The sequence below is a fragment of the Ascaphus truei genome, chromosome 1, assembly GCF_040206685.1.
Source record: "Ascaphus truei isolate aAscTru1 chromosome 1, aAscTru1.hap1, whole genome shotgun sequence".
Lineage (NCBI taxonomy): Eukaryota > Metazoa > Chordata > Amphibia > Anura > Ascaphidae > Ascaphus > Ascaphus truei.
The window spans coordinates 432859283-432882085 of record NC_134483.1 but is presented as its reverse complement, the minus strand read 5'-3'; positions in this window follow the sequence as shown (position 1 = coordinate 432882085).

Genomic DNA, 22803 nt, shown 5'->3' with positions numbered 1-22803 from the left:
GTGTGTGTGTGTGTGTGTGTGTGTGTGTGTATGCATGTGTATATGTGTGTGTGTGCATGTGCATGTGTGTGTGTGCATTGTGTGTGTGTGTGTGTGTGTGTGTGTGTGTGTGTGTGTGTGTGTGTGTGTGTGTGTGTGTGTGTGTGTGTGTGTGTGTGTGTGTGTGTGTGTGTGTGTGTGTGTGTGTGTGTGTGTGTGTGCATTGTGTGTGTGTGTATATATGTGTGTGTGTATACAGATGGCGGAGCAGTTACAGTAGATTATTGTGTGTGTGTGTGTGTGTGTGTGTGTGTGTGTGCGTGTGTGTGTGTGTGTGTGTGTGTGTGTGTGTGTGTGTGTGTGTATATATTGTGTGTGTGTGTATATATAATGTGTGTATATATAAGGTGTGTGTGTGTGCATGTGTGTGTGTATGTGTATGCATGTGTGTATGTGTATGCATGTGTATGTGTGTGTTTGCGTGCGTGCGTGTGTGCACAATATTAATAAATAATTTATTAAATAATTTATTCTCACAACATATCTTTTTTTTTTAATTTTTAAAATATTATATAATATACACACACACACACACGTTCCCCAGTGACACACAAACACACAGACCACTTCAAAGTGACACACACACACACACACACTGACAACTACCAAGTGACACACACACAGTGATACCCGCCTTCCAAGCGCGCTTGCTGTCTCCTCTGTCAGGACAGCAAAAAGCTCCTGGTAGCGCGAGCGTCAGCAAGCGAGAGCGAGCAGCAGCACCTAAGCGCCCACTATATCCGAGGCCTAAGTGTGAGATTACCAACCTTGCCTAGCCTTTAAACATGTCACTGGAATTAGAGTATTTTCTTTTGTCCTAGTAGGCATTGCCCCTTTAAACATCTCACAATTCCACACCAAATATAGAAAGAAAAAGGACTAGAAATGAAATACTCTAAGTACACACCATTTAAAATTGAAGGGAAATGCACTATTATGTCCATTAGCAATGTGCTAGTTAAAGGTGTCAACAACAGGATATATCATATTATCATTAGAAGTATTTGATGAAGCATGTAGATGACTTACTGAACTCATACCTAAAAATGTTTATTTTGTTTTAATGACATCCTTAAGGTTTTCAATTAAAATGAAAAAGTATCCATTTTGTGATTGACCAGATTATTTGTCTGCACTCATGCATATCTGACTCTTCTTATTTATGATTAAAATATCTGAATCAATTTTGCTTACTTTATTTTTATAATGAATTCACTGAGGCAAGGTGAAATTGTATTCAGCTTTCTCCTTTCTAAAAACAAATGTGTATGTTTATTAAGTCCTGGGCCTATAGTGGCTTTTGGCAGTTTTAAAGTTATTGTTAATTAACTTTTCTGCTCAAATTCCTGCAAGCTTGCCTCCAGATGATGAGTTATCATGCTAAACCAATAAATCCTGAAGCAATTTCATAAACATTTTTATTTAATCTAAATTGTATTCTCCATCATGAAGCCAAATCAATTCTTTAATGCCACATTATTGTTCACTCAATAGAATAATTTTGAATCTTAAAAAAATGTTATATTTATGAATCATTCTGTAAATATACAAGAAATATTTTTATTAGTAACTGTCACTTAACCTTATTCAGATGATAGCTATGCTTTTTATTGTTCAATAAGTGCTGTAATTATTATAATTATATTATAATTATAAAATTGCACTTTTTTTACATACAGTATTACATCTGCCATTATAGAAAAAACATTTGGTACAATAAAAATCCAAAAAAAGTTTAATGTGTGAACTTTTGTTGATACTGTTGCGGCCACCTTTATTCTAACACTTACCCGGATTTATCCGGGCCTTTTCTCCTTTTCTTCCGGAGTTTCCTGCGCGGCGGCCGCATCATCAGATAAGCGCTAATGGCGCTTATCATTGAAAGCACCTGAGGCACGGGAAACTGGCCGAAAAGAAGATGCGCGCCTCCACGGTTTAAAAATTCCCGCGGTGGCGGCTGCATTAGGATAAAGGCGGCCGCCACTGTATTAACCCTGCAATATTTACTAAAGTATTTACAGTATTTCTGTTATTTCTAGGTCACATTTTGATTTCTCAGGAGTGGTGTGTCAAACTCAAAACCTGATTTAGTTTGTCTAGAACTATTTAAATGAAACTCCACCTTTCTTATTTGGACTTTAGAATGGTCAGTATCACAGTTGACCTCTTTTAGATTGATATAATTATTATCACAATCTTTCTTAAATGTCTCTCTGTAATTAATTTGCAGCTTCCTGACTTAAATGTTGCTACATGGTTTATACCATATTTCGGTATTAAAGAATATTAATACAGTTGGCTTTATTACTAGTGGATACATGATGAGAAACTCTATTAGAATCTGTGATAAATTTATAATTTTTATCCAGGGTCTTTGATGCTTTTTTCATATGTCAGTTAAAGAAGCAATCACCTCCTCAAGTCCATATCAGTTGAACGCTATAATATATAATACCTTTCCCCCCCCCCCCCAATCGCAGATAGGGCCATGTGGGGAAATCTACACTTGTGTTACCGGGTGTGGTGCGTCACCTGATAGGCTCACAGAAGGCCTGATCCTCCGCCACTGGGAACCTGGGGTTACCTGATCCGTCGTCGAACACAGCGCCTCCACCTGTAAGGGTTCCCACCTGAGTGGGATGGTCCTCTTACAGGAACCACAATAATAAAACACGCACACAGTGTATGCTAATAACTGTTTACTATTGTAACTACTAATAAAAACTCCGGTACCTGTACCACACAGAATAATGTGTATACACACACACATGGGCGTGCACCGGGTGCACACATCAACATAGGTATTCCCCAAAGTACCTTATGTCCAAACCCCACCCACGTGTGTTGGAGATAGCGCTATCCCTGGACGTGTTGGTGCACTCTTTATAGATACCTGCCCGGGCTCCAGCCACGGATGCCGCTATACACTGAAGTGGATCCGCCTCATTCGACGTGATGTCCTCCTACGTGTGGGGTGACTTCCAGCGTGGATAATATCACCCAGCTCCGCACCGTCTGTACTTTGACGGAGATCCGTCTGCAACCGTCCGGCCGCAGTCACTGCTTGGCGGGGCCTCCAAGAAGATAGTCTCTATATAACTCTGGAGGGGGTCTGAGCCCAGACCCAGTAATCAGGCTGTGCACTACTGAGTGGCTTCTAACTTAACCAAATAGCTAAAGGGGCAGAACTCCTCAAGTAGGGCCTGTCCCTGAAGCAACCACAAACTGGGGCAATGGTAATTTATCTGCGGCCTCTGGGGGTAACTAGGCCTAGTGCCAGGGGCTACTGCTCCCTGCACACACACCATAACTCACCCAGCTCCCAGCTCCAACTGACACTCTTTTTAAAAACTGTCTAAACTGTCATCTCTCACAGCTTCACTGGTTGCCTAGCAACATGCAACTGCAGCCTCTCTTAACTGTCCCTATTCAAAACTGCCAGCGCAGGCTCCCTTGCACTAAAAAGGCATTAATTGCAAATGCAGCCGCCCTATTGACTAAGCCGCAGCATGTGACAATCCCCTGAGGGATACCGGGGGTATACACTCCCCCTGGTAAAATCCCAACGGCCTTGCTTGGGTAGCAGACATATAGCAGAGAGTTATATAATGAAAAATGCATTGCATAGGATACACAACAAATCGGGTTGATACCCGAGGCCAGCTGAGTCTCATAGTGGGGTACCCCTAACTGATTGAGTGATTGACTCCTGGGAGTCTTTTGTAACTCATGATTGGGGGCTACAGTCTCTGATCCCAAACCATCTCCTCCCCCTGGTAGAAGGAATAGTAAGGGATCTTGGAGCCAAACTTTTACCCGGCCATCCGCGACATGGATGAGGTGGGCCAGGAGGTCTTGCCCTTTGCCTCGGTCCACCATGTGGTGAATGAAGCGCTCCAGCGTGAGCATAAAGGAGGCAATAATTACCAGAGCGGTCACAGCACAGTCTTTGTTCACTCCAGCAATCTCTTTAGTGGTGACGTCTTCTGGGGACATCACAATATCTACATGCAGGTCCATGTCTTGAGACGAGAAGGATTGAAGGTTCCTCTTGTAGGAGTAAGTGTCGCGCATAGCCGCTGTACTGGATATCTTGATGGGGTCAAATCGGTTCTCTGGTCTGCAGAGATCTTCTAGGGGAGACACCTCCACCAGGACGCGATGACGGGGTGAGCCCATCGCCCGGGTGACCCTACCTTTGGAGCCTCCATGCCCTGCGATCACCGGGGAGCTCATACCCGACACCCCTGGTTAAGTCAACTCACCCCTGTCGTCGTTGGCAGGTACTGATCCCAAGCCTGGGACCGATTGTACCATCGTTGAAGGCCGGACAGGCCATGGCAGGGCACACGGCTCCACAGAAGAGTCCGCAGTAGGTGAGTCAATCAGCCAGTTGTCCTCAGCATCACTTGAGTGGTCTGCCGGCAGGCACATCACCACGGCTGATTGGATACTGTTGTCAGTAGAAGAGAATGGGGGTAGGGACGCCTTACCCTTCGTTGGTTCGAACATCTGTGGTTCCGTCATTGGAACCGAATCTGGAACTGATTCTGGAGTTGAGTCTGGAACCACTGTTAGGGCACACGGGCCCTCCAATACCTCCACTCTTGAGGTATGTAGATTGGCAGCATTGACCGGCCCAGTAGAGGGGTCTGACACATATTTCTCTGCGGTTTCCGTGGGCCGCAGAAGCATGGGTTGCAGGAACTTTGCTCCGCAGCAAGCACTCTTGGGTCCCCAAGTCAGTTCTCCCTCTGGAAAATCACATTTGCTGTAGAAACATCGTACGCACCCCTGCTTGTCCACTTTTGCCACCAGAAGTTCTACTGGTAGGTGATAAGGGTCAAAGTCCATACCGCCATACTTATTCAACTCTTTTTGTAAGCACAGCACAGCAAGCACAGCAAATAGGGCACTTTTTCTCGTCTTACTCGCCACACTCTGTATAACTGAGGGTGCAGTTTGCTGCATCCTATTCCTCCCTGCTGGGGAACAGAAGTTGTGGACTGAGACTCATTGATGTAACGGGGGTGGAGCTCTGGCTCTCGCGCCAGACCTGGGCAGTTTACAGCAACGCATTGTGGCGCAGCCTGGCTGCCATTTGCATGTACGCTCGCCTGACTTGGCAGGAGATGCCATTTTAGGTGGGACTCATTTTTAGCCTCCCCGGATGCGGGGGCCAGAGAAACTTCTAAGTCAGGATAGATAATTGGGCACCCATTGATCGGACCCTTGGGCAGAGATAGGAATTGGGGACCGTCTTCCTCGCTTATGGCATGGCCTACCTTTAGTATCATGGCACTCCATTGACGGAGGGAATCATACTTTCGCCCTATGACCCATGCTTGTGCCAGTCCAGGGAGTTTGCGAACATGCGCCTGGATGTCTGACGCGAATGCGCAAGCAGGAACTCCGCCCACAACGCCCAGGTGGTTCGGGGTCGGACTAAGCTTTGTGGCCCATGCTTGGACCTCCTGCCTTGAGGGCACCCACATAGTGGAAAAATAAATTGGACAATTTGCATGAAAAATAGGACAGGGCACCCCAGGTCTGAGATCTCAGCAGCGCCTCCAAAATGTAACACCTTTCCCCCCCCCCAATCGCAGATGGGGACCATGTGGGGAAATCTACACTTGTGTTACCGGGTGTGGTGCGTCACCTGATAGGCTCACAGAAGGCCTGAACCTCCACCACTGGTAGCCTGGGGTTTCCTGATCCATCGTCGAACACAGCACCTTCACCTGTAAGGGTCCCACCTGAGTGGGATGGTCCTCTTACAGGAACCACAATAATAAAACACGCACACAGTGTATGCTAATAACTGTATACTATTGTAACTACTAATAATAACTCCGGTACCTGTACCACACAGAATAATGCATATACACACACACATGGGCGTGCACCGGGTGCACACATCAACATAGGTATTCCCCAAAGTACCTTATGTCCAAACCCCACCCACGTGTGTTGGAGAAAGCGCTATCCCTGGACGTGTTGGTGCACTCTTTATAGATACCTGCCCGGGCTCCAGCCACGGGTGCCGCTATACACTGTAGTGGATCCGCCTGATCCGACGTGTGGGGTTACTTCCAGCGTGGATAATATCACCCAGCTCCGCACCGTCTGTACTTTGACGGGGATCCGTCTGCAATCGGTCGGCCGCAGTCACTGCTTGGCGGGGCCTCCAAGAAGATAGTCTCTATATAACTCTGGAGGGGGTCTGAGCCCAGACCCAGTAATCAGGCTGCGCACTACTGAGTGGCTTCTAACTTAACCAAATAGCTAAAGTGGCAGAACTCCTCAAGTAGGGCCTGTCCCTGAAGCAACCACAAACTGGTGCAATGGTAACTTATCTGGGGCCTCTGGGGGTAACTAGGCCTAGTGCCAGGGGCTTCTGCTCCCTGCACACACACCCTAACTCACCCAGCTCCCAGCTCCAACTTACACTCTTTTTAAAAACTGTCAAACTGTCACCTCTCACAGCTTCATTGGTTGCCTAGCAACATGTAACTGCAGCCTCTCTTAACTGTCCCTATTCAAAACTGCCAGCGCAGGCTCGCTTGCACTGAAAAGGCCTTAATTGCAAATGCAGCCGCCCTATTGACTAAGCCGCAGCATGTGGCAATCCCCTGAGGGATACCGGGGCTATAAATATAATGCTACTATCTTACTCTCTGAGCATGTACATGTTCTTTAAAAATATATATATATTAAGTGTTAGTGTTAAAAATCATAACTTAATCCCCAGCATCTGAGTTTACCATGGAAATCTTTAGACTGCTCTGAGTAGACCTCCCTTTGAATCCTTTGGACAATTATGGCCAGATCCACAAAGCTCTTCTTAATGAGACGTTAATTTCAGCATTGTTAAGTGCTAATGGGTATATCTTCAAAGCTCACTAAAGCAGTTTTGTGGCCTTGCATTGCTATAACGGACGATAGTATTAATGGTATGCAAATGAGGTGTTCCCTGTAACTATGTATATCCAAAGGGCTCTGTTATAGTTAACGCAGTGTCATCTGACGGTGGCATTACTTCAATCCAGACCCTGAAATATGTTGAGAGAGACAAGCCCCCAAAGATACCTTTAGACAACACATAGTGAGACACCTGTGCAGGAAAAGGAGTACACCTGAGATACCTGGGATATATGCTAATAGCAGTCATTGAAATACACTTTGCATATTCTATTAGCATATATCCCAGGTATCACAGCGGTGCTCCTTTCTATGCACAGTTGTCTCTCCACGTGTTGTTTCAAGTTGTGTTTGAGGGGATATCTGTCGCCCCCGCCGCCCCCGTCGCCCATTTCAGGGTCTGGATAGGAGTAACGACACCTTTGGGTAAGGCAGGTGTAATGCGATTCATGTTCAGCTAACGTGACGCAGTGCTAATTTAACATGCTATTAAGACTATTTTTGCCTACAGTTCACTTTGTGGATTGGCTTTAATCTCAGGGAACACAACATCCATTACTGAATTTGATAACAAGACATTATGAGCACTGATTTAACAGACCTTTGTGAATCTGTGATTGAATCTTTCAAAAGCTCATACTGTATCTCCTAAATGAAGCCTCAGATTTAAAAAATAAAAACAGTATTGAAAGAGGAAGACGAAATAACAATGATAATGGTAATTTGCACGGACTGCTACTTCTACTTTTATCCTAGGTTTAAATCTGGAATAGTTTTAAGATAAAACGTTAAACATAGTAAGAGCTGCCAACAGATTTCCCAGGGCCCAAAACTAGAGTTTAGCTCCCCCCCCCACTGTGTCGGCTGTCTTGCAAGCCCCCCATTTCACACCTCGTGAGCCCCCTCCTCTATTCCCCCCGTCTTTACATGTATTTCTCTTCCCGTCTCAATCTTACCTCATCTTTTCCTCACTCTCCCACCTCCATCAATTATCCCCCTCTCACTCAATCCCGCTCCCTCAATTCCCCTCACATTCATTAAATCCCCACCCTGGCACACACAATCCCCCCACAATAATTACTCCCCCACAAAATAGATAATAAAAAACCACCCCAAATGCATACAACCCACCCAAATGCATACAACCCACCACCCCCAACCCCCCAAATACATACAAGTCCCCCTCCACTACCAAATATATACCCTGACCCCAAATACATTTAAAAAAAAAACAGAACACATACAACCAACGCACTCCCAAAATAAATACAACAACAAAACCCCAACCCCAAATACATAAAAAAAACTCCCCTAAATACTTACAAATCCATTCAATACATATGTAGCCATGTGTAAAATTGGTGTTACATATCTCTCTCATGCTGTGCAGTAATCCCTGGTAAGAGGGCAGAGTTGCCAGAAGTCATCATGGAGATTTGCCCTCAAACCCCTGTGATGTGTAACATGTAGCAAAGGAAGTGACAGCATGCTCTGTGTCCACTGTTATTGACTCAGAGGTGGGTCTTTCTGGAACCTATATATTACGCATCACTTCCTAATGTTAGTGTGTTATGTCTGGGTCAAGTGTCTGGTGCAAGAGCTGTGAGTCTGTGCAGCTCAAGTGTCAGTAGTTGCAGAGAGTGACAAGCAAATCCCACTGTGTCCAGGGCTCTGGCACAGCTGGTAGTCTCCCCTAGGGGAGAAGTGGCAGAAATATACCTGGCTGATTAAAGAGTCAGGAGGGACCTTCCTAATGAAGTGCAGCTACAAGATGTGCGGCTAAGTACCGGCCGCTATGATGGGCAGTCTGCCATGTACCATGCAAATAAAGATGCCATTGTTCAAGAGACCCTTCTTGCCTGAGACTGGAGTTATTCAGCAAGAAGATGCACCCAGGAGTTCTCTTCCAGAAACTCCTCCCTGCTATCATGGGGATCTGGAAGGGATGGAGGCACTGTACCAACTGTGAGTAGAACTCAGCACTACCTCATACGCCTGTCATGGTGAAATCCCCACTACCAACGAGCGGGAGACTCCGGAGTCCTGTGAGCCAGCAGGTGCACCACACTACACTGAGATGTAACGGGGGGAAGATTATGCACATAGGGGCCAATATGAGATTGGGGGGGCCTCAAACCGTTACATTTTTGGAGGCGCTGCTGAGATCATCAGGACAGGCTTTTGCTAGGCTGACTGGGAAACAGCAGATGTATGCTGCCAGGAAGTGCTGTGGAAGGGACGGGAGCCCAGGGGTAGTCAAGAGTTGACGGTCGCTCGCAAAGTACACCCTATGGCCTTGAATGGAGTAAAGTGTGTCTGGAGACAGGGCTATAGCTGTTCTAGTCACCTTGAGGCAGCTAGTCGTAGGATGCCTGAGGGGATAGCCTGGTTAACATTGGTCAGGAATTCCTGAGAGGGTCTGCGCTAGGTGTAGCCAAAAGTAGGTGACGCCCCAAATACTGCATGCGAGAAGCCAGAGTACTCTAGCCAGTAACCAGACTACGCACCACAGAGCACATACAGTACTGGAGGATAGTGACAGCATGCAGAGGAAGAGTGAGCCTAGCCTGAGGTAGTGCATACATGAGTAAGACACACATGAGATACATGGAGAGGTGCACTGGCATTCTTTATTGCATCAAAATGGCGGCTGCCCAGCAGAGAGGAGCACCATGTGCGATTGCAAGAAGCAAGTAAAAATTGCGACCGCAAGTAATGATGTCCCGCGCAGTGCAGAGAGTCCAAGATGGCGGCTCGCGCCTGATGGAGAAAGCGCACGTGGTGTGTGTACCATGGAGGAACAAACTACAGAAGGAACTTTTGCTAGTTTGCTGTGGAGTGGCGCTAAAGCAGTGGCTGCGCTGTTTTTGTCCTGCCTAGGAGCCTGGGGTGCCACCCTGGAGGAACGTGTTGAGGACATTGCTATCATGTGTGAAAATAATGGAGTATCTGATTGCCAGATGGTGATCGACAAACAAGTAACCCCTGCTGCTAATGTGGATTAAAGCGTGATCCAAAATGGCGGCTCCCGCTTCCCCGGGAGACCGCGTGGGCTGTATGAAGAAGAACATTTTGCAAACAGTGCTGTTGCAAGAACTTGGCTGGGAGAGGCGCGAAATAGAGAACCCCACCCTGATGGGGGAAGTGGCGCAAAAGCTGTGGCCGCGCCCTCCTGGACTGTGACAGGCTCAGAGCCGATTCTGAGTCATAATGTGAATCTGTGGGACCCTCTTCTAATATCCACCAGGGGGAAGGGTCCTTGCATATGCCAATGGCGAACGGAGCTGACTGAGGGAGGAGCTGAAGGTGCACTTCCTGCCCTTCAGTTGCGAGGAGCTGGTGGACAAGAGAGACTTCTGTGCCGTGTGTCTCCCTTGCCAAATACTACTACCAAGAGTGCAATGGACATTGCCGTACACCCCTACCAACTGCCGGGAGGCTTCCTGGTAGTGAAGGCGGGTGGAAAAGAGACCCTGCGGTGCCTGTGCATGCAGTGCAGGTTACCCGGCCGAGAAGCCAGCACCACGGCGCGATGTCCGCAATGCAGAGCTGCGGAGCGAATTATCACATCCGGCGCTGGGCGTTGAACTGAAGGAATAAGTTCCGGTGGCGGACCCCACCCAAGATGGCACCTCGTCCCGTGAGATCGATGACGTCACTTCTGGTGGACACAGCGGAGCTGGCTGGAAGCAACCGTCATCGCCGCGACTACTGTGCAGCACCGGTCTGTCTGAAGAAGAAGTGGGCAGGTACCGGCAGGCCATGCGGAGCCTTGGAAAACAGAAGATGGGTGAGCCTGATTGTCCCAGCGTTGGCACCGGACGCGGAATCACCCAATTGCGGATCATCATTCCGCAGCGTAAGGACACTTCCCCCTTTGCTCTGCCCAAGGCCACTGCCCAAACCCCTGCCCCTGTCACGTCATCATCTCGGTCCCTATCTAGCCAAGGGTGGTCTGGGGAGTCCCAGGACACATCTGAGGAAAGGACTGGGTCAGGCATGGACTGGGGTGAGTGCTTTACGTCCGATGATGGGTCGGGGATAGAAGTGATTCCTGTGAGGACATCTCAGAGAATGAGTCCCACTAGTTATGACACCACTGGGAGGGGTATCCCTAAACGTTATGGCTCGGCTTCAAGATCCACTGGCACGTCGGGTGTTTCTTCTGGGGGAGATACTGAAGAGGGTCAGACAGCAGTATCAGTGAGAGAGCATCCTGTAGAACAGAATACCAAGTGGTGGGCTCCCATGTTTGAGGGGTACGAAGTCTGGCTGGATCGTACTCAATTCATATTAATAAGAGGAGAGGTAGTTGACCACTGGTGGAATGTGGGCGAATACTCTGAGGAGGAACGCCAGGAGGAGCTGGTCAGACGCTGGTTCGAGATTCAGAAGGGCCTAGTCATTCCCAGGGGATCCTCTATTTTATACGATGTGATTGCCCCTGAAGAGCCCCTATCTTGGGTACTACCGGGCAGGGCAGGCAATAAGAAATTGATCAGAATCAGCAGGGCTGAGAGGGCACGCTACAAACATGGTTTAGAATACCCCTATGTACCAGAACCTCTTATGCAGGAAATAGAGGACAATAGGGATGCTTGGTTAAGGGAGTCTGTGGAGGACTACATCAAGACTAAGTCTGATCATATTGAGCATACAGTAGGACTGAGGATATTATTTGTTATCTCATGAGAATCTGGAGTATTGGGCGCAAAATCTATATGCATAAGATGGAGTACAGGCCAGAGAACGGGCAGCCTAGATGCTATAGTATATCAGTACATGATGCTAATGGGAGGGAGGTAAAGAAACCTGATCCCAGGCATTACTATTAAGGCTTATATTCTCCCAAGGAGTAGTTCATTAAGTATGCTGGATGCCATATTGTCTCATATGATTATTTCAGTGTGGGAAGATGTATTCCTGTAATGATGAGTACTAATGTATATTGTTTATGTTTTGCAGTTGCCATCTGAAGGAAGGTTCCGCAAATTTAGGTCCAAGCGGGTACATTGGATTCAACCAGGGGGAGATTGTAGCCATGTGTAAAATTGGTGTTACATATCTCTCTTATGCTGTGCAGTAATCCCTGGTTAGAGGGCAGGGTTGCCAGAAGTCATCATGGAGGTATGCCCTCAAACCCCGGTGATGTGTAACATGTAGCAAAGGTAGTGACAGCATGCTCTGTGTCCACTGTTAGTGACTCAGAGGTGGGTCTTTCTGGAACCTATATATTACACATCACTTCCTAAAGTTAGTGTGTTATGTCTGGGTCAAGTGTCTAGTGCAAGAGCTCTGTGTCTGTGCAGCTCAAGTGTCAGTAGTTGCAGAGAGTGACAAGCAGATCCCACTGTGTCCAGGGCTCTGGCATAGCTGGTAGTCTCCCTTAGGGGAGAAGTGGCAGAAATATACCTGGCTGATTAAAGAGTCATGAGGTACCGTCCTAATGAAGTGCAGCTACAAGATGTGTGTCTAAGTACCGGCTGCTATGATTGGCAGTCTGCCATGTACCATGCAAATAAAGATGCCCTTGTTCAAGAGACTCTTTTTGCCTGAAACTGGAGTTATTCAGCAAGAAGATGCACCCAGGAGTTCTCTTCCAGAAACTCCTCCCTGCTATCATGGGGATCTGTAAGGGATGGAGGCGCTGTACCAATTGTGAGTAGAACTCAGCACTACCTCATACGCCTGTCATTGTGAAATCCCCACTACCAACGAGCGGGAGACTCAGGAGTCATGTGAGCCAGCAGGTGTACCACACTACACTGAGATGTAACTGGGGGCAGATTATGCACATAGGGGCCAATATGAGATTGAGGGGGCCTCGAACCGTTCCACATACAACCCTCCACTCCCCAAATACATACAAAAAAAACCTCCACCTTCAAATATATACAAAGCTCCCCTATCCCCTAAATGCATTTAACATCCCACAACCCCCCAAACATAGAAAAATCCTCACCCTACCAAATACATGCAAACCCTCCCAAACCTCTTAAATACACACAACCTCCTTACCCCCCAAATACATAGAAACCCTCCCCCCAAACACATACAGTACAACCCCTCCCCCCCGCTACCCTTCCCACCACCATATTTTCATGTACTGCAGCAATCAAAACATTATTTATTATTCTTTGAGCACATACTAATTGTATGAATGAAATAATCCTGCTGAAATAAGGTAAGAAAACAAATCTCGTTTACATGCTTGAGCTAATATAGTTAAAAAAATATCTTGCTAAAACAAAATTAGAAACATATGTAAGGACATATTTGGTTTGTCTTTTGAAATATTCTTTCAATGTAATAATCTTATTAATTACAATGTGGTACGGTCAAATTCCATTGACGAGGGCAATTGGTTTATTTTTGCATTAATACATATACTGTATAACAAAAATGAGCAAATGTATTATTTCTTCTGCCATTTCTGGTGCTTTTAGTATTCATATTTTATATACTTGTAAAAAAAAATTTTTAAATCTTCAACATAACAATGTCAGTAGTGTCTATTATAATTGGGTACTCAACAATAAAAATGTGGCGGGAGGAATTTAACAGTCAATCATCAACCAAGTACTGTGTGTCTCTTATTGGGAAAAGTTTAGTTAAAGGGGCAGTTCCCCTTAAAATGGAGGTTAGTATATACAATACTGTAGATTGTAATGAGTGAGACCATTAAGCTGGCAGTAAGCTTTAAGCGTACAATCTACTTATCTCTTTTGGTGGCAAAAAAACCAACAGCCTGAGCATGCAGCCTGTGCGTAAATCCCTCCTCATTTTCTGCATACTTGACATGGCTGGCCCAGCAGACCTGCAACTTGGAGGGACCATTTCAAATCTAAAATGGTACTGAACCCCAACCCCCACTTTCGACCCCATGCTCTACTCCTCCTAATGCGTTTTGCATTTCGAGTTAAATGCATGAATGCCTGTGTTTGAAAAATATACCCAATCTACTCGGTACCATCATTCACATTTGGGCGTCTTTTTCTTTTGCTTTATTGTCTTACCATCACATAAAGTTATGAACTTGCTACACACTGATGATACCCATCAAGGTTGAAACATGTCTGTGAGTGGGTTTAATGGCTTTGCATCTCATCCCAGCCTCTGTCTAAAAGCTGTGTTTAAAACAGCATGCATTGGCTTGAGGATTTGCTTGTGTAATACGAGCTTGAGACAAAAGGTGGCACTGAGTGCTCATTTGCATGTCATTTCCCAGAATCCCTTGCTGCAGTGGAAGCGCTGTATGCTGGGCGATAATGGGGAAAGACAGGGTTGCAGACCTGTCTAAGACATGCAAATGAACATACAGTAATATTTACAGTTGCTTTATGCTTTACTGTACAGGATTTTTGTCACTTTTTTTACCCACCATAACCTTAATAATAGTGGTGATTACCTAGTCTAGTCTCAAACCCGCTTAGCCATTACAACCAACCCCACACTAATGAGACCCATTAAGGTCGAAACAGCTGTGTAGCTGAGACTGTGTCCCCTTGGCCTTGAGTCATCGTCCCTTCGGGGACTAAAGACTCCTGCTGCTTTTGGGGAGGCACGCCATCTCGAGCTGAGAGGAGTGATCCTGAGCGAGCGGTTCTGAGCGAGCAGATGCGGAAGTGAGGGGCCGGCGCCTTTGCCTGGTGGGATCGCCCGAAAGGGCTTAACCCACCTGCTGCAATTAGGGTGCCGCACCTGAGCTTATTTCAAGGCGGACGATGGCTTTCGGTGGGATGAGGAATACAGTCCGGTTCCTGGTCGAGAAAGCCGAGAGAGACCGCGTGAAACTGCAACATGTGGTGGAGAAAGTCTTGGGGAGATGCTGGAGCTGGACGAGATGAAGGTGTACTGCCTCCAAGACTTCCCGAGGCAGGGCATTTATGACCTGACTCTGAATACAGATGCGGATTGCTGGAACATCTATGAAATGTGCCGTGAGAGGAAAGAGGATCCAAGGCTGTTGGGAATCAGCGTGGCCCCGAGCTTTATGCTGGAGGACAAGCCGCTTATTGTACATATGTATAACCATTTTGTACAGAAGGAAGACATTGTGTGTTTCCTGAGGAGATATTGTTCTCTGGTAAGGGGAGGAGAAATGTTAAGAAACGCTTATGGCTTTTTTAACGGAAAACGGCGTTTTTGGGTGCGTTTTAAGCCTGACCCAGAACGAGGAGGAGGAGTAATGCAACCGCCTGCAAGTTTTGCCATTGGTGGGGAAAGGGGCTTCTTAAAATACCCTGGCCAGACGGTTTATTGCAGGAATTGTCACAAATATGGACATACCAAGGAGGAGTGTGACAAAGTTGGGACTGTATGCCGCAATTGTGGAGAAGAAGGACACACAGCAATGGCTTGTCGAGTCCCAAAAAAGTGTGACATTTGTGGGGAACGTGGACATTTTGCACGGCAGTGCACAAAAAGAAAATCTTACGCCCAAGCGGCAAGGGGTAGTGAGCCTGGAGATACCGCAGAGTTTGTTGGACTGATCTTTGGGAAGGGACAGAAGGAAGAGGGAAGGATGGACTTACAGGAGGGGGGGGGGGATCTCAGAAGTGGAGGAAACCCCTGAGTTTCTACAAGGAGAAACTTCAGGAGAAGAAATTGAAGAAACTTTGGCGGGTTCTACACGCGATATCTTGGAGAAAAAAGAGGAAGATTTCTTCCTGGACTCCTTGGCCCAGAAATCAGAGGTGGGGGGAAGCGGGAGACAGGAGCAGTCCATCAGAAAGATGCGGGGGTGGGGGAAATACGGTCATTGAGTGTGGTGGAACCTAGCTGGGCGGAAAGTATGGAGTTTCAAGATGCACAGAGGGTGAGAGAAGGTCCCCAAGATGCTTTGGAGGAGGAAATGGAAATAGGAGGGAAAAAAGCTCAAAAGCTTAAAAATCTGCAAGGGATAGAAACAAAGGAAGATAAGGATAGCCAGGCTAAAGTGGAGCCTAGAGAGAAAGGTGTAGAGGGTAAAGTTGGAAAAGTATCAGGGAAAGTAACCCTAAAAGAGAAAATGGAACATTGTGAGGACGCAGTGGGAGATGTTCTATTTTGGGTTGGTATTTTTCGGAAGCAGCATGGGGGGAGTAGTGAGGAACAGATAATAGAAAGTTTAGAAAAAATGATGTACCAAAGAAAATAGCTGACAAAAGAGCAATATGAAGAACTAAAAAAGGAGCATGTGCAGTGGGTTAAAATAAAAGAGGCTAGGGGAGAGGTGAGGGAGAAGGAGAGTAGCGAGAGAAATAGCTCGTCCCCACAAAAAAAAAACAGATAAGCGTGGAGGGAACTAAAGCTAAAACAGTAGAAAGGAGGGAAAAGGGGAAAAGTGAGAATGACAGCTTGTCCTCACAAAAAAAGTCAGATAAGCGTGGAGGGAACTAAAATACTGAGAAGTGTAAGTGGAGTAAGTCGGAACGAAAGTGAAGAAAAGGCAGGCAAAAAGGGATTGTACAGGCAAAAGAGGGAAATTCTGCGGGAGATAGTAAGGGGAGGAGCACCCAGGGAAAGGATGAAGTAGGGCTTACAAAGGTAGAGGTTTTGCACAATCGACTTGCGAGGGGATGTGGGTGGAGATATTGGGACGTGAAAGAGGCAAGGACGGGTATGAAAAAAGTGTGAGGTCTGGAGTCCAGATAGAAGAAAATAAGAGAGGTTTGGAATGTATGGAGGAAAAATTAAAACAGATGATCGCATCACTTGAGACTAGAGAAAGGGTTTTTGTTTTTAAATGAAAGAATCTTGAAGTATATGGTTCTTATCTTTGTATGATGTTTTGGTTACAGGGTTTTTTCGTAAAGTTATGTTTTTTTTTTTTTTTTCCCCCTTCTGAAAAGTTAATATATGCTTTGGAGAATGTACGAAAAGCTTAGTGTAGGACTTGGGAAAAAGGAGACCAAAAAGCGCACCAGCACAAACGGAGCAGGAAGGACCCCAGACAAAAAATAATTAAAAGGGCACTTTAATGTGACAAAAGACCCATCCAACACGTTTCGAACGTCACAGCGTTCTTTTTCAAGGATAAAACACAATGTGATAACATCCATTATATACCCTCTTACCTTTGGGCCGTTTCACGCCAAAATCGGAACGTGATGACGTCATGACGCTGCGCGCGTCATCGCGCATGCGCAGAGCGACTCAGTGCCGATCTAAGGGCAAAAGGAAGTACCAAAGGCAGTGTGGCCATCTTGGATGTGGGCAAACATAGGAACACAATAACAAAGCTTTACTAAACCTTCCAGCAGAACAAAATTCATTGCTGCTACATAGGCATACGCAGTTCAAGGGAATAAAGCTATGTAAAACTAATCTAATACTTACTAAGGGGTACTAATATATAAACAAATGACATAAACAAAGTGGATTAAAAATCTTATAGTGTTGCATCTTAAGCTATTTACAAAAAAAAGTGAGAATAAAGACCTCTAGACATATTTTAAAAAATCAATACAAAGAAAGTGAATTTAAAGACATATTAACACATATATACTGCATAACACAGATTGTGAACCTAAATCATAGGAACCAGGGAAATACAACTAATATCAAATATAAAGGATTGTCAACAAGATACATCAGAGAACAATTTAAGCTTAGATAATTAGCATAATATTGCATAAGGAAACACTAAGTTCAAGGGTTAGAATGATCAGAATGTAATGTCTAATATAATGACAAATATTATAATTAACCTGTATTACCAAATAATGGCACAATAATACATCCTTAACAAAAATGATTTTACAAAAAATGTGTTAGCTGCCAGTCAATGTTCAAGCCCATAGGGAAGCGCGTTTGGAGAGTGAAGATCCAATATGCCTCCCTACGGTCCAGAAGGTTGATATGATCACCTCCTCTAGATTTAAGAATAACTGATTCAATCCCCAAGAAGGAAAAATTGCTAATCCCTCCCTGAACGCATTCAGTGAAATGTTTTGAGACTGGATGATTGGTATCTTTCAGTTTTATGAGCCTTAAGTGCTCTAACATCCTGACCTTAAGGGCTCTAGTCGTCCTCCCCACGTACCTCTTGCCACAACCACATGTTATCAAATAAACCACAAATTGACTTTTACAATTTATAAAACTGTTGATCTTAAACTCCTTATTTGGTACTATATTCACACCATGTGGTGGTGGCAAGGCAAACCGGAAAAAACTTTTTGCAGGCTTCATGTGTTTACATACACTACAAGAGCCACATTTGAAGGAACCCCTAGTGATAAAAGGTTTTTTAAGAACAGAAGTTTTGAGTTCACTTGGTGAAACATGAGATCCAATTGTTCTCGCTCTACGATATACAAAAATAGGACCAGAATCCACATATTTTTTAAGGACAGGGTCCATGGATAAGACATTCCAATGTTTTGAAATTATAGAGTTTACTTTTCCACTTTGTTTACTAAATTGTGAAATAAAAAGAGGACATTTATTTTTTGATTCTGTCAGTCCATGTGAGTCCTGTTTAATACCAATTGTTTTAACAATGTTAGCAAGGCGAGAATCTCCAATTGGATGTGTGGGCAACAATGATGCTCTCTCTGTATGTAGTGCATTTTCAAAAGCAATTGATAAATGTGATTTGGGGTATCCCCTTTCCAAAAATCTCCTTGTAAGTTCCTTAGACTGAGAAAGGAAACCACTAATAGTGGAACAATTCCTTCTCAATCTGAGGAACTGTCCCCTTGGTATGGCCTTTATGACGTGAGATGGGTGGCAGCTGTCCGCCCTAGGAAAGGTATTCCTGGCATTTTGCTTCCTATAAACATCCGTTTGGATTTTTTTGTCTATGTCTACAAATAATTGTAGATCCAGAAATTCAATGTGATGGAAATGAAAATTTAATGTAAATCTTAAATTATAAAGATTATTATTAAGATAAGATACAAAAGCGTGAAGTGTAGTGACATCCCCCCTCCAAATAATAATTAGGTCGTCCACAAATCTTTTATAAAAAACAATATTGTGACGAAATAAATTGGTGCTTGAATAAATAAAAAGTGCTTCCCACCATCCCATAAATAAGTTCGCAAAAGAAGGAGCAAAACTTGTACCCATAGCGGTGCCAATAAGTTGCAAATAAAACTTACCATTAAATGTGAAAAAGTTGTGCGTGAGTAAAAAGTGTATAGCGTCCAAAATAAAAGCCGATTGAAAAATTGATATTTCTGGTATCTCAATAAATTGGCGGACAGCTGCCAACCCATGGTCATGTTGTATAACAGAATACAGAGAGGTAACATCAAGTGTTACCCACAGGTAATCATTACCCCATTTAACATTTTTGATCTGATCCAGAAGATCACCAGAGTCCCGTATAAATGAGGGCAATTTCCTAACAAATGGCTGAAGAAAATCATTAACATATCTTGACAGACCATCTCCCAAAGATCCAATACTAGAGACAATGGGACGACCTGGAGGGTCGACCAATGTCTTGTGGATCTTTGGGAGATGGTGGAAGATAGGAATAATTGGATGAGATGGTATAATGTATTTAACCTCGTCCTTTGACAGAACTTCCATAATAACACCTGAGTCAACCAGTTCTACAAGGAACCCCAAGAATTGCGGAGTGGGGTCGGCGGATAGTACACGATAGGACCGGCCATCATCCAGTTGGCGTAAAGCCTCCCTGATGTAACCGTCTCTACCCTGCACCACCACCGCACCCCCCTTGTCCGCACTCTTAATGACCAATGCAGAATTATTTTTCAAAGATTTTAAAGCTAAACGTTCATTTTGATTCAAATTGTCATGATCTATATAGGATAGGGAAAATCCCTGAGCTAGAAGACGAAGGTCCCTTATAACCAGATTTTCAAACATAGTCAGAAATTGACCCTTAACATGAGTGGGGTAGAAGACAGAACTCCTTTTTAGGCCTGAATTCCATTCAGAAAATGTAGGAATATTAATATCATCAACCGTCTGTTCAGACAAAAGATCATTCATATCTTGTAGGGTACAAAAATCATTAAATGTGTGTAAAGCAATAGATACCGGAGGAACAGAGTCGGATGAGGGGACATCACTCTCGGTAACGAGTGGTGGCCCCCCATCCAAAACCTCATCTCCGGTCGACCTAGAAACATTTGGAATAAAATTGTCAAAAAACTTTTTCAAGGATAATTTCCGAACAAACTTATACACATCAATAGTGGTTTCGAACAAATTAAAGTTCATTGAAGGTTAAAATCTTAGGCCTTTATCCAGTAGTGACAACTCTATGGGAGAGAGAGCAGTTCCTGAAATGTTTATGACATTAGATATATAATTCAAAACTTCTTCCTTTTGGAGGCGGACCTGTAGCCCCCTCCTCCCCCCCCCCCCTCTTCCCTCTTCTGATTCTCTTGTGTCCTTTTGAAATAAAGGGAAAGACTTTTGTTGTTGCTGTTGCTGTCTCTGTTGATTAACATTTTGATAAGAAAAAGCATCCTGGGACTGGTCCTGACCCGAATCAGACCTAGATGGTTGACCCCAAAAGGTGCGTCCACCCCTCCCTCGCCCCCTAGATGAAGCTCCACGACCACGATGATCATCATTCTCAAATGTATTGACAAAAGATACAGAATGAGAGGTAGAGGCAGTTTCTGCATCTGAAGCATCAGATTCGCCACTCTGATAATCCACATTTTTAGATTTTAAAATAGACTTATTAGGAGTAGATTTAAACTGAATGAATGATTTATCTTTGTTATTTGATCTTTCTTGAATAGAATTTATCCTCTGCCAATGGTAAACCTGGTTCTTTTCATAGTCATATCTGTCCCGATCATATTTACTTTGTTTTTTAGACATAATACCACATTCCACATTTTTCACCGTTTTGGAGAGAATAAAGTCAAATTCCTTAAAGCCCTTTAAACCTTTGAAACTGTATAGGTTTTTTTGCAATTCTGTGATTTGAATATCAAGCTGATCTTTCTCCTTCATTTTCTGTGACACTATTAACTCCATCAAACGAAAAGAGCAGTCATTGAGTGCTGCCACCCATCTATTTTCAAAATCCACATCTGGAAAACCAAAAGAGGGGTCTTTTTTCACCCTTAGTCCTCTTGGGATCCTTTTACATTTAGCATAGTTCTCCAAGCTTATAATGTGCCACCATAAGCGGTTTTTATGAATCAATAAACTTTCCAATTTTTGAAAGTGGATTTTGAGATCAGAGATGTCAGTGGTATCCAAATCCACAATGTTGTCTAACACACGTAAAGCTTGTTTTTTTCTCTGTGTATCATCACAATTGTTGAAGAAAAAAGTATCTGAAATATCTTCTAATTCATCCATATTATCCCCTGGTTCCTCCATAACGATATAATGGAAAACAAAGGGGGTACTGAAGCCACAAAAAAGTAACTATAAAAGTGTGTAAAAGGCAAAAAATATAAAATTAGGGACCTTCCTTTTAAATTCAAAGATTAAGCTCCAAAAAACCTATGCATCTGCGGCTCCAACCTGTATATATTGCAATGTGGAAAATAGCTGAAGCGCTCAAATGCAGGTATATACCCAAAATAACAATAAGCCATACCACTATACCAGGGTACTAACAATTGATATAGTACCTAATGTGTAATATGTGGGTACTATCCACCTGAAGACAGGTGGTATGTGGTGCAACCCACTCACCATCAGTCTCATTGGCAGGTTCCCCTGAAAAATATACAATACTCACATCCTGGTAGGGCAGGTAGGCAGGCTGTGCAGCTACTCAATGAAATACAGGGAAAAGGGAGACAAAAAAGCGCACCAGCACAAACGGAGCAGGAAGGACCCCAGACAAAAAATAATTAAAAGGGCACTTTAATGTGACAAAAGACCCATCCAACGCGTTTCGAACGTCACAGCGTTCTTTTTCAAGGAAAAAACACAATGGTTTCTTCAAATGCGGCATGTCCTCAGCCTGTCAGCACATGTCTCCTACATCCAAGTTTTTGGACAGCACTGGTACCAAAGAATTTGAGATTCTTTCTTTTTAAATTGCAAGTCAAAGGGAGATGTATACTATATGAGCTGCCCATGCCGATTAATATACGTAGGTATGACTACGCGAGAATTGCGATTTCGCATACTCGAACATGTACGTAATATTAAAAATGCAAATCGAGATACATCAGCTGACAAGAAGATTAATAGTGTTGCACAACATTTTATGTCTACCCATGATTCTGACCCCTTGTTTTTGGCAGCATGTGCCATTGATAAGGTATCACTGGGGATTAGAGGGGGAGATCTGGAGAAAAGTTTGCTCAAAAAGGAGTGTAGGTGGATTACCCAATTGGGTTCACTTATGCCCCATGGGCTAAATGACTATATGGGTTACGTGATGTTTCTCTAGATCTCCCTCTCTTAATGTGCCTTTATTGCCTATCCCTAGTGTTTCCTTCCTGGGGGCCGTCCGGTTTTTATCTCATTATCGCCCCCCTTTTTCTCCTTGTTCTTTGCATTTTTTTCCCCTACGTTTGGATACATATTATGGGTGTCAACATTAGATTACTTATGGTTTATATCCTTTACATGACCCTCACTCTTATATTGTGGGGTGTTTTTTTCACTACCCCCTTTTTTCATTTCTCTTTTTCCTTCTCATTTTATTTCATCATTGCTGTACATAGTATTTTTTTTAATATATTTTAATATGTTCATTTATTTGGGTGCTTTTCTGTCCCTTCTCTGTACTGTTTACATTTGCGCATCATTTTGTTTATCTCTGTGGCTCCTGGTGGGTGTGTCATATAGATCTCCAGTGTCATGTCTCATACCCCAAGTTCCTAACATGTATCTCTTTAAGTTTCAGGGCTATGGACTTTTGTATTATCTTGGGCTTTGATTAAGACATTT